We start from the raw sequence: 15611 nt of genomic DNA on the forward strand, positions 1-15611 counted from the left end.
AGGGCTTTCTAAGCCTTCCACAGTATGCCGAAAACTTGACTTCCCTGGCAGACCTTCACTAAGATGTAGTCTGAACTGGTTCAGCTCTTGCAGGATCAGACCCAGAGGTATCTATGCTTCACACTGCTGTGTACCTTCATCACAAAAAATCCAGTTTGTGTGATCTGAGATCAATTCATGCTGCAAAGCGCAGTAAAGTGGGCACCACCACTAAATCCTTCTCAGAAGTACACTCCTGATCTGAACTAAACCTCCTTCAGAATATATTTAAGAGTGTTAGGAAGATTAGATTCCTATATTTAGGGCATGTTTAGTATCCATCTATGCCTCAGTTTGGTCTGTCTTATGAACAACTTGAGCTTTCTAGTTTAGCATAAAAATGTTTAAATGCATTTAATGTGCCCTTTATCCAACCTTTGGTAAGAGTACTCTCACTTCTTCCTCCTTCATTAAGATGACTTTGCTGTTCTGTCCAACCTTCTTTTCCTCTCTAATCCAGATCTTTTCTTGCCCTTCCATATCTATCTCATTTCTTTCCTTCTAGTCTCTTCATCATTTATTTATTTTTTTTTTCCTCCTTGTCCTTCCTGACTCTGGAAGTAACCTTTGGTTGAGGACTGACACTTTAAACCGTATGAAGGAATCATACACGTCTGATATGAAAAGTCTTAATATTCATTCATACTAGTCATCTTAGCCTCTTTTTGGATATGCTCTTTATTTATTTATTTTTAAAACTGTCCTTAAGTAATCTGATTTCTGGACAGACATGTCATCTTATTTTGATTTTTAATATGTGTTTAGACCACTGTAAATACAAAATACTATGCTAGAAGTAACACAGCTGGAACTTTTAGGTCCTATTTGCAAGTCTAGATCAAGAGAACATTTGGAATGCTGAACAGCTATGCTTAGTTGCTTCTTATTAGTACATATTTTTTCCTCTTTCAGAAGAGGACTAAAAATACTGAGTCTTTTTAATTGTCTAAGTACTTCTGTGGTTATATGCTGGGAGAAAAAAAAAAAAAGTGTCTTAAAGTGCTAGCATTTGCAGGTGATGTTTTCATAAGGAATTTCCTCAGTAGTTGTCAAACTCACTGAGTTTTCCATTTCAGCAAAAAGCTCCTTTCAATTTGAACCTCTGACAGCAATTCCAGACCAATTTGAGTCAAAATGCTCAATCTTTAAGATGATTATTAACATGCTTACTGGTCAGTGTGATTTTACAATTTGGTCATTAGATGGTGCTCAAGAGATTAAATTCACTGTTTTCTTGTCTTTCCAACTTTTATTTTAATAAACTATAGACTGCAGAGAGTTCTCATTTACATCTTCACAAAAATGCATCTAACATGGCTCTGTACTAAGACTTGTGGAAGATTTACTACTCATTTTGATGCAAGACCTTTATCAATTAACTGCCTCGATGGAAAAACATAGCATTAATTACTGTATTGTTAGGCACAAACCAAAAACATAACCACTCTTTTGACATATTAATTACTCCAAAAACATTCAGTGTTATAATGTTGGTGTGCTTTTAATTAAGAATAAACAAATGCTTTTGTACTAAAGTAACTAAATAATTGTGAAACACACCTGAGGACTTACTTCTACTGGTTAAAAATAGAAGAGCTTTAATGATAAGAAAGTCTTCCATATAAATTTATTATTTTGTTTCTTTTTACTGGAAGAAAGACTGAAACAGTTATTTTTAAAAGCTACCCAGTTTGTACTTAATATAAAAAGGAATGCAGCATGAAGATGATCCCTTTGCATAACATTACTGAGTACTGAAACATGAGTCTTATTACTATAACTATGAGGAAATGACCATTTTTGTATCCTTCATTTTGGTGATGCTCACCTCTGTGTAGTAATTGTAACACAATAAAAAAGCATAACAAGACAGAAGAGCAGCAAGACGTCATACCACAGCGAGTAAGGATGTAACAGCATCTGATACAATAGCAGTGGGCACAGAAATAAGATAAAGACACTGCTTACCTTCAGAAGGCCTGTAAGATCCTCAAATAAGCAATGATCTCCAGAAAGATACTCTTGCTTCCTGTGCCAACCCTTAAATGAGGACTGGGAGGGAGTGGATCCTGGCTTCATCCTTTCCAGTCACTCAGATGCATTGCATGCACCTGAGCTCCCCTGTTCTACTCTACCTTGATTTGGGGCTCTGGCTGTTTGTATAGATCTAAGGGAAAGACCACAGCTTCAATACATTTTGAATAAGAAATGGCGTGACCCTGCATACAAGTAACTCAAATAACATGAAGACAGAACTAGAATTTTTTTTTTGTTTAATTTAATGTGGAAGAGGTGAAAGCAATAGAGTAACTTGAGAAAATCAAATTGCACAAATCACCAGACATCAACAAATCTCATTTGAGAACTTTGGAGGAAACAACAAGGAAAAGAAACAGCGGTGAGAACTTGCAATACATAATTTAAAGTAGAAAGTTTGTCTACAGTTTAGAAAAGTGACAAGATGAAAAAAATCTAAAAATGATGCTAAGGACAATTTTGGAATTTTGAATGCCCTCCTGCTGTGGGTGCAGTATATAAATGTTATTGCAGATAACATCAAGATAATGCCAAGAAAAATCCTTGAAAGCTTTTTTTTTTTTTTTTTTTTTTTTTTTTTTTTACATCATAAGAAAAAATTATTAGATTCTACTTCACAAAAGTATTGCCATCCTTGTTTTCTGACAATCACGGCACAAACTCTCTCATGGTTAATATTTCTTTATTCCTGTTAAAGTACTACCAGGCAGCAGTGAACTTTCCTAGATGGAAATGTTACTAACACTGGTAGCTGAATAAAAAGAAAAAAAACCAACTAAACCAACAAACCACAGCAGGCAACCATCAATTAGATAGATGATTATGTCAAATCCATGATTATCTACAGTGTCTTCATGTTAAAATGCTTCCAGACTCAGATTATCTTTGTTAAATGACAACTCAGAAGGAGTGAATGTCTGGCATTATTTCTCAGTAGACTATAACCAATTGTGTATTTACAGTAACCCAAACCAAGGGAACTACTCTTAAAATGCAAACCAAGCTGATCTAAATACAGGGATTTTGGAACAGATGAAATAGGGACATGAAAATGAGATCCATTCAAAGGAAACAATACAATCAAAACACATCCTCCTAATTAAAACATCCTGTCCTCATTCAAGACAAATTAAATAAAAGAAAAAAACCACAAATAAACACTGAATATTAAGGCAAGTATTACTATATTAAGATGCATGGTCTTTTGACTCCTGGTCTACACCCAGTCAGAACAAGCATGGTAGTAGAGTTTTCTGGATTAAGTTTTAAAGAATGAAAAATCCTTAATTTGAACTGGCACTAAAGACTGGCCCAGAAACTTGTGGCATGTTTGAAAGGAGAACAAGAAAACAATAGTTGAAACTGCGGGAAAAGAGCTAAAGTATTAGTTTCAGCTTTAGAGTTTAATGGCAGTTGGCACTGAAGTCAGCCCAGATGATATAACACTGGTCTGTGTTTCTCAGACGTAGAAGCTGGAGGCTGTTCTCTCCCCTTTTCAGGCGCCTTTTAGGTTCTTGCTTCTTTGATGGTTCCAGTTGCACTTCGTTGTCCCTTAAAAGCCTGATGTTACCAATTTCAGCTCACTGCTGCAGAGATTTTTTTTTTTTTTGACAGTCTGCCATTTATGATAATGAAATATTTCACTTTTCCCCTCAAATTTTATAAATTCAGTATTGCCTGCAAAATATGCAGCTTTTAAAAAAGATAATAATAAAACACCATAGATGCTTTTGCTGTTGGTTTGATACTTCATTTTTATAAATGCTTTCAAAAAGACTACTGATACAATGTAAGTCTTCATTTTTATTTTTTTTTAATACAGAAGTAAAACAAGTCCAACTGTCTCTGTGTGACATTTCTACTGTCCATTCAAAGTGCCCCAAATGGTATTTCTGAAGTCTTTCACTTATGAAAGACAGTAGATATTTTTCTTCAGACTGAAGCCTGACCTTGCTTTTCACTCAACAATGTACATAGAGTTAACTCTGATTCTGTTGACTTTCCACTTCACATGCTGTGCTCTATTGATTTTTTCCAAATGACAATGGAATGTGTGTGTTGATCTGATCTATCTGGTGTGCTAGGATATAGACCCACTAAAATTGTCATGATTTCTTAGTGGCTGTAGAGGAGTATAGAGATCTCTAATGAGATTTTGCTTGGATAGAAATAAGTGCAATTATTGAATTTAGTCATTCAGATTTCTTTTCAGTACTAGAAAGCAGCTTTGTTGAAGTGAAAACATCAGACCTGCATCATTTTCTGAGCTCTGACAACACTACCCTTGAGATACAGAAATGCATGTTCTTGTCTGTTTAAAGTAAAGTACCTCAGAAAAATATCTGCATTACTCGGGTGGAGACCAGCTTGCTTTGTTTCTGGCCAACAGGATCCAACACTGCTTAGAGTGTCTGTTTTTCTTATTTTTGCTGCATTTGTTTTATTCTGATAAAAATAAGTAGTAAAGAAAGTTGTGTGCCTGATGTTCATTTAAAAGAACTATGCATATTCCAGGCAGAAGATTCTAGTGAATGTTACCGTAAATAATAAGATTTACTTTAATACCAAACAAACTGTAAAATGATAAAATGCCTTAAAAATTATTAATGTCCTTTAAGTGATTATTTTTTTTTAGACCAAGCTTTTTAGATTGCAAGACTATAGTATATGGATAACATTGCTATTGAACAAGGTATAGAAAACAACTGAGCTGATCTCCGCCTATACCTAAAAAGAGGGTAATAAAGAATAATAGGGAGTTGGGGATTACAATGTGGCTTTGGCCTTACTATTTTACAGGGTGATGTCCAGAACAAAGAAATTCTGTGGTGTTTATCTGTATGTGTGGTCCAGCTCCCAGCTGTGTTTTCAGTCAACTGGTTTCATGCTGGAATGAGCTGAACTTCTCATCATGGAAGAGGAAAAACAATGAGCCCAGGAATATGGCATGAGGCTGTGACATCTCTCAGGTCACACCAGCAGTATTTTAAGGCAAGTGAAGTAGCGCAGTTTTCTTGCAATAAGGGAGCATTTTGATTTGCAGAAATTAAAGAAAAAAAAAAGAAAAAAAAAAAGGATTGTAGTTGAAATGAGCTGTAAAGTCCTTCTTCAGACCAATTGAATGTTTCAGAGTATCTGCTTTCCTTCTGAAACTACTGACACTGAAAAAATCTCCAGAGATTCTACCCACTAGGCTCTGACATGTAGTACTTCACATTTAGCTTATTTGCAGGAATTTCTTCAAATCCATATATTGTATTTAGGTCAAAGGTACTTACCTTAGACACTGCTTTGCTGTCATCAACAGCTATACAAATTCCTCTGTAGCACTGTGGGGCAGAAACAATCCAAAACCACTGTTTAGAGCTAATGAAGTATCACTTTCCAATTTCTAAGGTTCTACTCTCCTTCCTGGTTGCTCCCTAATCAAGGTATAGCTTACATATTTAATTGTAAATATAATACTCTGCAGCATGCTCCAAGAAGACAAGCACTCTTGCAATTTGGAATTTTTCTTGCCTTGTCACCTCCTACAAAGAAGTGCAAACAACTTAGATCTTCTCTGAGAAATTCAAAATCATGCAGCTTGATGGAAATCGTTCCTTTCCCCATAATGTTTTCTGTATCTTTGTCCCTTTAAAATAATCTAAGACTATACTAATGCTCAATGGGACTTGAAGTGAACATGATCCTGATGCCAATGAGAGGATCTGCCTGTGCGTCCCTAAATGTTTTTTCCACCATTTACTTAGGTAAAAGATCCACCATAAGCCATTGATGCTTAACAGCCCTTATTGCTCTGATTAACCTGCTGGATTTCAAGATAAGTCTAGTTTACCAGTAATAAGAAACTGTGAAGTCGCCAGTCAGTCTGGCTTTTTCCCCCCCCTTTCTCAAGTTTTTCTCTATAATAATAAAAATCTTTCTAAAAAGCTAGAAGTACTCACAGTTTCTCTAAGAGCCCAAGGGAATGCTGGTTATCAAGGACTGCCATTTTTGAAACTTGTCTCCAAAACTGTATTTCATATCTATTTCACAGCCACAGAGCAGGGAATCCAAAGACTGTGGCTGAAAAAAAGGTGGTGACAGCTTAGGCTGAAGATATAAGCCAAAAATTAAACAAAAGGAAAGGCTTCTTACTACATTTGGCTTTCCAGCTTTAAAATGAGGAGGTGCTGACCAGGAATACTGCTTGCCCAGCTCCCCACATTGCTCAGGAATTAGGTGGTTTGTACTGTGTAATCTGTCTGCTTTTGATCTCTGTAGGATTTCTTACTGTGCTCCATATTGCAATACTGGGAAGTAACAGAGTTTGATGGTTCATTTCTGTGGCTAGACAAAAGCTGGATCAAACCTTTTCAGGGCTGTAAGCAAACTTGAATTTTTTTATGGCCAACAGGAGGAAAAAGTTCCATGAAAGGAAAACTCAAGTGTTACAGAAGAGTGAGATCTTTGCAGAAGATGGCAGAAGCTGATGAAGTTGAAGAGTTGTCTGTGAAGAGTTAGCAGAAGTGGAGCTGGATGACATTCCTGGGCTCTGGAGGATGAGGAAGTAGTTATTTTTGTTGGAAGAACTACCTTCATTCCAATTTTTCCACTCCTCATCAGCAGTGAATCCAACCTTCCCTTCTTCACCCTGTGGTAATGGGACAAGAGGGCACTGACATAGAATATCCTGAGCTGGAAGTGACTCAAGGATCATTGATTCCAACTTCTGGTTCCACATAGGACCATCCAAAATTGAAACCCAATGTCTGAGAGCGTTGTCCAAATGCTCCTCAAACTCCAGCCACTGCTCTGGAGAGCGTGTTCCATGCCCACTGCTCTCTGATGAAGAACATTTCCTGACACCTAACATCTCCTCTGAGGCATCTCCATGCCGTTCCCTCAGGCCCTGTCACTGTTACAGAGAGCAGAGCTCAGTGCTGCTCCTCTGCTCCCTGTGAGGAGCTGTAGCTGCCACGAGGCCTCCCCTCAGCTCCTCTGCTCTGGGCGGAACAAACCAAGGGATGTCAGCTGCTGTACAGACTTCTTCCTCTCTAGACTCTTCCCCATCTCTGTAGCCCTCCTTTGGATTCTCTCTAATAGCTTTATGTCCTTTTTGTACTGTGGTATCCAAAACTGCACAAGGTGAGGCCACACCAGTACAGTCTAGAGCAGGAACAATCCCTTCCCTCATCCTGCTAGCAATGCAATCCACCTACAGAATTGCAATCCAGTAAATATATATATGTTGATCTGGTCCATTGCATTATAATATTGCTTTCATTTATTTTTCAAGTAATGAAATTTACATTACTAATAAATGGCTTTCTTTATGTTTTTCTCCTCCTAAGAGTAAATCAGATGTATCTGCAAATTTCCCTACACATTTCCAGGAATCCAACCCTTCAGTTTCTTCATGATTGCTCCTTAGGTCCTTAATTCCACATGGATGCAGCCTCTGTAAACAAATTGCTTGTCTTAAACACCTCCCAGCCTAAACTGCAGCTTTGGGTGAATTATTTCTGAGCTTTTCTTCTGCAACACTGTGCCCTGAAGTGCTTGACAGAATACACATCACATGCCTGGATCCTGTTGCTATTTAGAGGAGCTGTCTGCAGGTGTTTGTTTTCTACATTTTTGAAAGTAAATGCATACAGCCAGACTCATTTGTAGTTTCTATTATCAGGGATTTGTTTTTTTTTGTTTTTGTTTTTTTTTAAATATTTCAGTTGTCTCTCATAGGCTGCTAATATCCAATTGAGAGCTGACAATTAAAAAGTATATAAGAAAAATTGCTCATTAAATGTGAAGGTGGGGTAAGGCAGTGGACTAGTAAATAAACCAGCAATACTGACCAATTTTTGCAAAAGCAAAACAAACAAACAAACAAAAAACCCCCAACAGGATGGTAAATAAGTGCTGTGCAACGCATATTATGTCCCAAGGGAGAGTTGGAAGGAAGTACCCTCAGAAAGAAGAGACGAAGGAAGCACTGAAACTGCAAGAAAAGAAATTAAGAATAGAAAGAGTTCCCACATATAGGAGCCCTGACATCAAAAATTCAGATGTTTGAATGTACTGGGGAATACATACTGGTGGAGAAATCTGAGATCAGCCAAACAACTTTGTTGCTAACTCTTGTCAATTTGGCAATAGCATCACTCATTGCCTATTGTGAAAAACCATCTGAAATAATTTAAGGAAAAATACATGAGGCAGCCATGCATCTGGTGTATAAAAATCTGCTTTTCTCAAGCTGCTTCTTTCCTGCATGTGTTAAATAATATATGGCTGTGAGCAGCAGGAGGAGCTGTGGAATTCCACCGAGTGGAGCTGGGAAGATTTTATGCTTCTAAAGCCCCAAATCTTCTGAGCCTTTTAAACCATCATAAAGGTTTTTTATATGTGTATTTTTTTTTTTTTCCAAAATCATCAACAGCAGGCTATTTATCCATCACTGTCTCATGCTCTAGTTACAGCTACTGTGTAGCAGCGGCTTTGGGAACTGCCTGATATAGATGGATTTACTAGTTTTGTTTTTAAATGTAGAGGTGACTGAGCTCAGGGAAAATGAATTTTACTCTCCATGATGCATTTTCTTTCACAAGTTAACTGTAGCACCAGGGCACACATGCATGATGTATTGTCTTCTAACTGCTTGGTACTGACAAGCTGCATCTCAAATAAAGAGAAAACATTGAATGGTGCTAAAATGTGATTTTCTTCTTCATTTGTATAAGTATGATGTGTACTCATAGTCTCTACAGCAGTAGGCTCAGGGTTAAGCCAACTTCATTAAAATTCTGCTGTTTGTGTTGCTGTGGGTGAAGTCACTGGTAAATGCATAGTTATTGAGATATGTGCTGCAGATTTTGTTATTATATTTTGTAGTGATTTCTTTTAACCCATGTTGCTTTGTGTAGCAGGATGAATATACGTCTTTTCTGTAGTCATTGCTTCTTTTGAGCTTGCCAACACTTATTATGCCTCAGGAAACATCATCTTGCTAAAGAGTTCCCTTGTGTCAGTGAATATAAAGCAGCAGAAAATATTAAAGAGAATATGCCTTTCAAGTCTGGGTATTTTAGAATTAGTGGGACAGGTTAGATTTGGATCTTTATCTATAAACATACTTTACGTTAAGTCTTTTATCTTTTTTTTCTTTTCTTTTTATTTTTTTTCACTTTAAAATACACCGAAGAATGCAGATTTGCTTAAAATTTAATTGAAAAGACAAGAAAACTAGTTTTACTGTGAGATAATATATTAGATAAAAGTTATGAATGTTTAAATGGGAAGGTTATGTCTGGAGCTTTCTTTATACTGGATTAAATTAGCATCCAATATTCATTGACAGTACAATTATTGTAAGATTTAATCCAAGCACAGTTGGGTCTTAAATTTATCAGAGAAAAAGTATTTTCTTGCAATTCACACAGTGAGTCAAATATTTTGAAGGTTAGCAGCTATCAAACTAACATACATTTAATCCCTAATACTCAATAGTCTCCCATAGCAGAAATTACATATTTGTGTACAAAATTCTTTTTGTAAACGAATACAACAGTTACAGGTATGGAGGCTTGTGTGAAGGCAGCCATTTAGGTTGACAAACATACAAGTGTATGCACATTAAACAAATATGTTACAATAAGACTCCAAGGACTTACTATTTTTCTATTACCCTGAAAGATGCTGAGATTTTCACAAACCAAAAAAAAAATTTATTGTCAAAGAAGTGTTGATGTGGGAAAAAACAGCTATACAAAAAGAAGAAACTGGAGATTATGACCCATGAGATACTGTTATCCCTTGATTTCCTTTAAAATCTTTTTGTAAAAAAGAAATGATCTTACAGAACCATGTAAGTATTAAAAATATAAATGCTCTCATAGTTAATTACTTTTCTGGCTATTCCATGATTTTATGCTAAGATGAAAAGACAACATAAAAATATTTCAATGCATTTCATTTTTCATTTAAATGTGATTATTATTATTATTATTTTAGATAACAACAACAGAAGTGCAAAACTATATTTAAAACAGGCTTTGCTTGGCACCCAGAAACTTTCTCTTTTCCTCATATTCTTCATGTTACTTGAAGACCTCTGAAATAATGAACCAGTTCTAGAAATTAATAATTCCCCCAGGTAAATGAAAATGTAAATTATAGCTTGCTCAAACTTCTGTGTTTTATAATTTGTCTCAGAGCTAAAGTATATTTCTCTCCTGTAAATATTTCAAAAGATTTACTGTTACAATAAAATCTACACTGCAGTGTTATTGGCCTTAGAGATCTCATTTTAATCCTCTTGGTATTCCTTGCATTTACTTAAATTACTATTTTACAGCTTCACACTTGTACCTGATGAATTTCAGGAGATCAATTGCTAATCCATTTGGAAAATATAAATCCACAGAGTATTCTCTTTAATCATGTTAAATTACTTGTATGTAAAGATGTTAATAGTAATTTAATTGAAATTTAAAAAAAATTTAATATTTTTAACATTAGATTCATTTTTTATACATGAAGAAAAAGATACTATGGGATCAGATGCAAGTAGATATTAACTAAAGTAGTGAATTTTCTTCGTCTGGATTTGTGACTTAAAACCTGAATTTCTTTTCCAGTCACTGAGTTTATGCCTGAGGATATTCACAAAAAGATATTATAAACAAAAATTTATACAGAAAATATAATTGATGTATAAGCAAAATAATTTGCATAGGAGTCCTGCTTTAACAAACTATATGAATCTAGTCAGACGGCAGAGATTGGATACAACAAAAACAACCAATTCATTACATTTCATGTAATAAATATTCTGAATAAACTTCTCATGAACAATCTGTAAACCGATAAATATTTATGGGTGTTATTTAACCAGTGTAGAATAAGAAGTAACTCAGAAAAAAATTACACATTGTGGTGAATAGCTTTCAAAAAAAAAAAAAAGGAGTTCATGTCACTGCATAAATTATTCATTGTGAGTTATTCTCCTGGCTGGAAAGGCTAAGAAAAAAAAAAAAGCTAATTTTGCGTATTTTGTTCACTGCTTTTTGAAGTGCTTTCCAGACTTTTGACTAATTCTATCCACATTTCATGGATGGGCAAAACTGAGGCACTTGAAATTTGTGATTTAACTGATGCCACAGATTATATCAATGACAGAACTGGAAGTAGAACTGTGATTCCTGACTTGAGTATCCTAATCTCTAGACAGTAAAATAATTTTTCCTGTCTGATCGTTCACTGGAGGTGATAGGAATATGAGAAGAAAAAGCTTTTGGTTCAAGTACCAGGAATAAGAATGATGTCAGCTTATTCCCAACTTTGCCAGTGCTTCATTAGCAGATTTCATTTCATAGTAATTCAGTCTATCTGCAGACTATCTCTCCCTTAGTAACATTCACAATCAATGTCAATGGGCTTAGGACTTTGGGAGCGTCCTAAATCCCAGAACAATAGGAGCATGGTAGAGACAGTGTCAGTCTTTGTATTTAGGTTATTCTCTATCCTCCACCATCCTCATGAGGAAGTATGTCCTCCCATGGATTTCCTTGGGAAAGCAGCCACCAGTTTCTCCCTCACTGAAATCTTAGCTATGCAGGATTGCTCTCTGAGGTTCCCTTTCTCCACCAGAAAAGCAAAGAGAAGCATGCCTGTTCCCCAGGCAGTGCTGCTGCTAGTGGCATCCCTCACCCACAGCGGCATGATGGGCAGCCTTGCAGAGAACTGCAGGTGTCCATGACTATTAGGTTCTACTGGTTTAGCGGCTGGTAAAGCCAGCAGTCACTGCAGAAGGTAGGGAAGGGCTCCATACAGCATCTATTGCCTTTAGCACCTAGCTTGCCCTTGAGCTTGCTGGCCGAGTTCTATTGCACAGACTGTTTTAAATACAACCTGAGAACAACCATAATTTTCCATAAGACCATGAAGTTTTAGCAGTCCTAGAAGTCAGCTCACAGAAAGCATGCAAAATGGGTTGTATAGAAACTTTCTTCATTCTTGCTCCAACATTTTCATTCCTGTGCTGACTGCTCGTTGATTCCCCAGCACAATGCTTATTACCTTAACACACTTGCCTATTTGCTGTCTTCCTCTAGGACTCCCTTGACTGACATACTCATCCAACCCACCTTTGTCTAGTTTCTCCTGGGATCTACTCCAGTCTAGTCTAAACGGCCTATGGCAGAGCAGCAAATCCCACTTGCTTACTTCCTTACTTCTGTGTTCAGACATTTCACCAGCCTCCAGACCAGAAGAAGTATGAAATGTCTTGCTGCTTCTTTGCTTTGAAAAGCTGTTGATGCTCATATAGGAACATTTTGGATTAGACCCACTGTCCTGGTCTTGGTCATATGCATGATCACAATGAAAGTTTTCTCCTTTATGCCTGGGGGACTCATCAGCAAACGATAAACAGGTTGCTCCTGACAGCTCTTGAGCTGTTGTTAGACAACTGTGTTGGAAGAGGGAGGAATATGGAGTGTAACATGCTCATATTTACCGAAGGTCTGTATGGTAATTTTGGACTTTTGGAGCCCTTTATGTTATGATGCACAAGATCGAAGCCTATCTGCTGCACAAGGATTTCCATAAGGCAGGAGGGTGCTTTAAATTACAGGGTTTCTGATCAGTGGGGTGCTGTTCACTCCTGTTTGGCAGCATTTTCTTTGAAGCTGAGTGTAATCAGTCACAATAATGTACACAGAATATATTTCATAGTGAATTAACAGCAGAACTTGCTTTGCTGCTAAGTGATCCTACATAGAAGTGGGAGTAGATATAAAATCCTACAATTAACTGCTAAGTTGGCATGTAAGGGATACAAAATGAGGCAAAATTTTAAGAATCACTAACATTGCTATCATTAATTTTCTTAAAGGGCTGCTTTCAAAGTGCTGATAATTTGCTTATTTCTCTCTATTATCTTTTGTCCTAATTTTACATGCAGTTTATATTTTGCAGTGGCTGTATTCAGTTTCACCTTACAATCATAGCAAACACAGTTTTCTAGGAATTTCCTTTAAGAAAATGGGAAAGTTGTGTCTTCTTGTCTTACAAGTTTAAAAATGAAATACTTAGAAAACAGTACCGTACAGCATTCCTACCTTGTACCAAGTCTTTGGGATCACATTTAACATGTTTTCTGTCCTGCTTTGCTCTCGAAAGATGTCCTTCAGAAATCATGAAATGCTGCCCAACTCCAAGATGCTCAAGAGGAAAGTGTGAAGGAGTAAATGAAAAGAACTGCCAAACTCCAAAAAATTAAATAGAGAAAGCAGTATGCTTTTCTTCTGTCTGTAGTCCAGAAATAATTTCTTCCAAGTAACTGCTTCTGTCTGATCACTTAATATTCCAGTCTGGATAAAATGGAGAAAAGAGAACGATCCATAGCTGATTAATTGAATCTGATTTTAAAATACTCTGTTCTCTCCAGTGTACATTCTACTTCGCTTCTTATATCTTGCCTATCGCTGTCGCATCTGAGTACATTTGTTAAGCCATTTAAATAAACAAATAACAAAAAACCCACAAAGCCCTGAGGAGTCATGGAGAAATTGCTTTTTTGTGGAGCACTTGTTTATGCAGTGATGTGGAGTTTCACTGCATGGTTGTGGGTGGCTTGGGTACTAGTTATAGTGAGCTGCCTAGAAAAATCTATGTATGCATAAACTTTGTAGACTTCTGTTGTGGTAAGCGTTTAGATACTTAAATACATCTGAGTAATACATGAAGCTTATATATCCCTCAATAGCCCCAGGTGAACATGATTCAGAAGAGCACTTTTCTTATAACTCAGTTTTCCCTGGTTTACTATGAACAGTGATGCTGATTCTCATGTACATGAGCACTACAGAGAAAGAGCAGATGGCTGAAGAAAAAAAAAAAAAAAGAAGAGAGAGAGAACTGGGAATTGAAGAATGCAGAAGAAATGGAGGAAAATGGAAAAGCAGAACATCTGAAGACAAATGAGAAAATAAGAGTGTAATAATACAAAGTATTTATCACAGCTCTATCCCTTTGACTGCTGTAGCTTAGAGGAGAATATTTACATCTGCAGATCTGCAGAGAGGTCATTATACCACTCATTCCATGTGGGATCTTTGATTTTGAAACTTAGAAGAAGCCCAGGGTTGCTGAAAAAAGAGATGTGAGAGATAAAAATGTATCCTCTCTGCAATATTCTTGCCCTCAGCTTCAGCTTAAATATAGACTAGATTCTAAAAAGAGGTTTCAAAGAATGTAAAAATTTACCTCATAGTAATGCCTGTGTTCAGACTTCTATAGAGTGTCCATGCTCTGTATCTGACTGCTGATAATATGAATAAGGGCCTAATGCCTGCAACTCCCTGCCCATTCCTTCTGAATGGCTGTGCTCAGCTGCACTGTGGGATGGAGATCCTGCTGCAGTGGGGCTGTGTTTCTCAGGAAATAACTTGTTTTGCTGTGCAGTATGGTTTAGGACAGATTTTAGTGACCTTTTGCATAGCATTACCTCTATGACTTGCAAGATATTTCCTACCAGGTCCATAACTTGGGCCAGAAGACATCAAGGTTCGTGTCAAGGCTCCTTGTGATGAAGAATCAATAAGATCTCTATGTAAATGGTGTCTGTGTCTAACTACTGTTTTGCTCCAAATACATTTACACATCTCCTTGGGAGACAGAATATTAATGTATGCATTCACACTTCAAGAGTAATGTATAGTGTTTGGAAATCAGGAGAAATATTGCTACCCTAAAGCACCCAACTGTATTAACAGCACTTTTCTTACTTACTGAATTTTTGAGAGACCTCAGAATATCTTAATGGCAAGTTTCCCAACAGAGGATGCTGCCAGCCTATAATTTTTACTTTATGAACCCATTAACAAAATCTGACAGCTAAATTTTAGGCTCCATCTCTGGTCACCCTAATAGTATTTGTGAGTGGGTATGAATGACTGCAAGCATTTTATTTGTGGATCCAGACAATCTCTTTGGCTTCAAATACACACTGAAATGAATATGAACAGCAAATAGAAATGTCTGCTTTTTAAATAGACAACCAGAAAATAAAGAATCTGTGCAGCCACAATTGAAATTCAAAGAACAATGTCAGAGCTCAAAAAACCATATTTTGTGAATCAGTATGGTTTGGTTTCAATTCACTTGAATCCACATAGCTATCTGATTTACATTGACTGGTGGTCTGGCCTCATTATTTTGCTATCTGTCCTTCATCAAGTTGTTTAGGAGCACTGAAAATATATATAAATCAGACAAGGCACTTACTGGTGCAAAGCAAGACAGCCAAGGATTGCTGTAGCCATAAACAAAATAGCTCAGTGCCTGGAGTAGAACAGAAGAGACAAACTAGGAAAGAGCCTGCTGAGAATAGAGGAGGGGGAAGCTACATTGGTGCTGCTGCATCAAGTGTTCATCCTGTGTCAGAGATGCAAAAAGGAGGGTCCTTGTCTCCATTGAGGTAAATATATGGGTTAGGTTTGTTGGGATACAAGATTAATTACCTTGCATGTGATAATAATGCTCTCAAT

The 15611-nt window shown here is 36.7% G+C and overlaps 1 long non-coding RNA gene across 1 annotated transcript; it reads right to left on the reverse strand.

Moving 5' to 3' along the window:
* Positions 1–2323: 2323 nt before the first annotated feature.
* On the reverse strand, positions 2324–12781 carry LOC146544525 (uncharacterized). The gene is made up of 3 exons (XR_014883221.1): positions 6024–12781; positions 5355–5405; positions 2324–3662 (listed from the first exon to the last, which is right to left on the reverse strand). It is a non-coding gene; the product is annotated as an uncharacterized LOC146544525 (long non-coding RNA).
* Positions 12782–15611: the final 2830 nt, after the last annotated feature.

The sequence above is a fragment of the Meleagris gallopavo genome, chromosome 4, assembly GCF_905368555.1.
Source record: "Meleagris gallopavo chromosome 4, MGAL_WU_HG_1.1, whole genome shotgun sequence".
Classification (NCBI taxonomy): domain Eukaryota; kingdom Metazoa; phylum Chordata; class Aves; order Galliformes; family Phasianidae; genus Meleagris; species Meleagris gallopavo.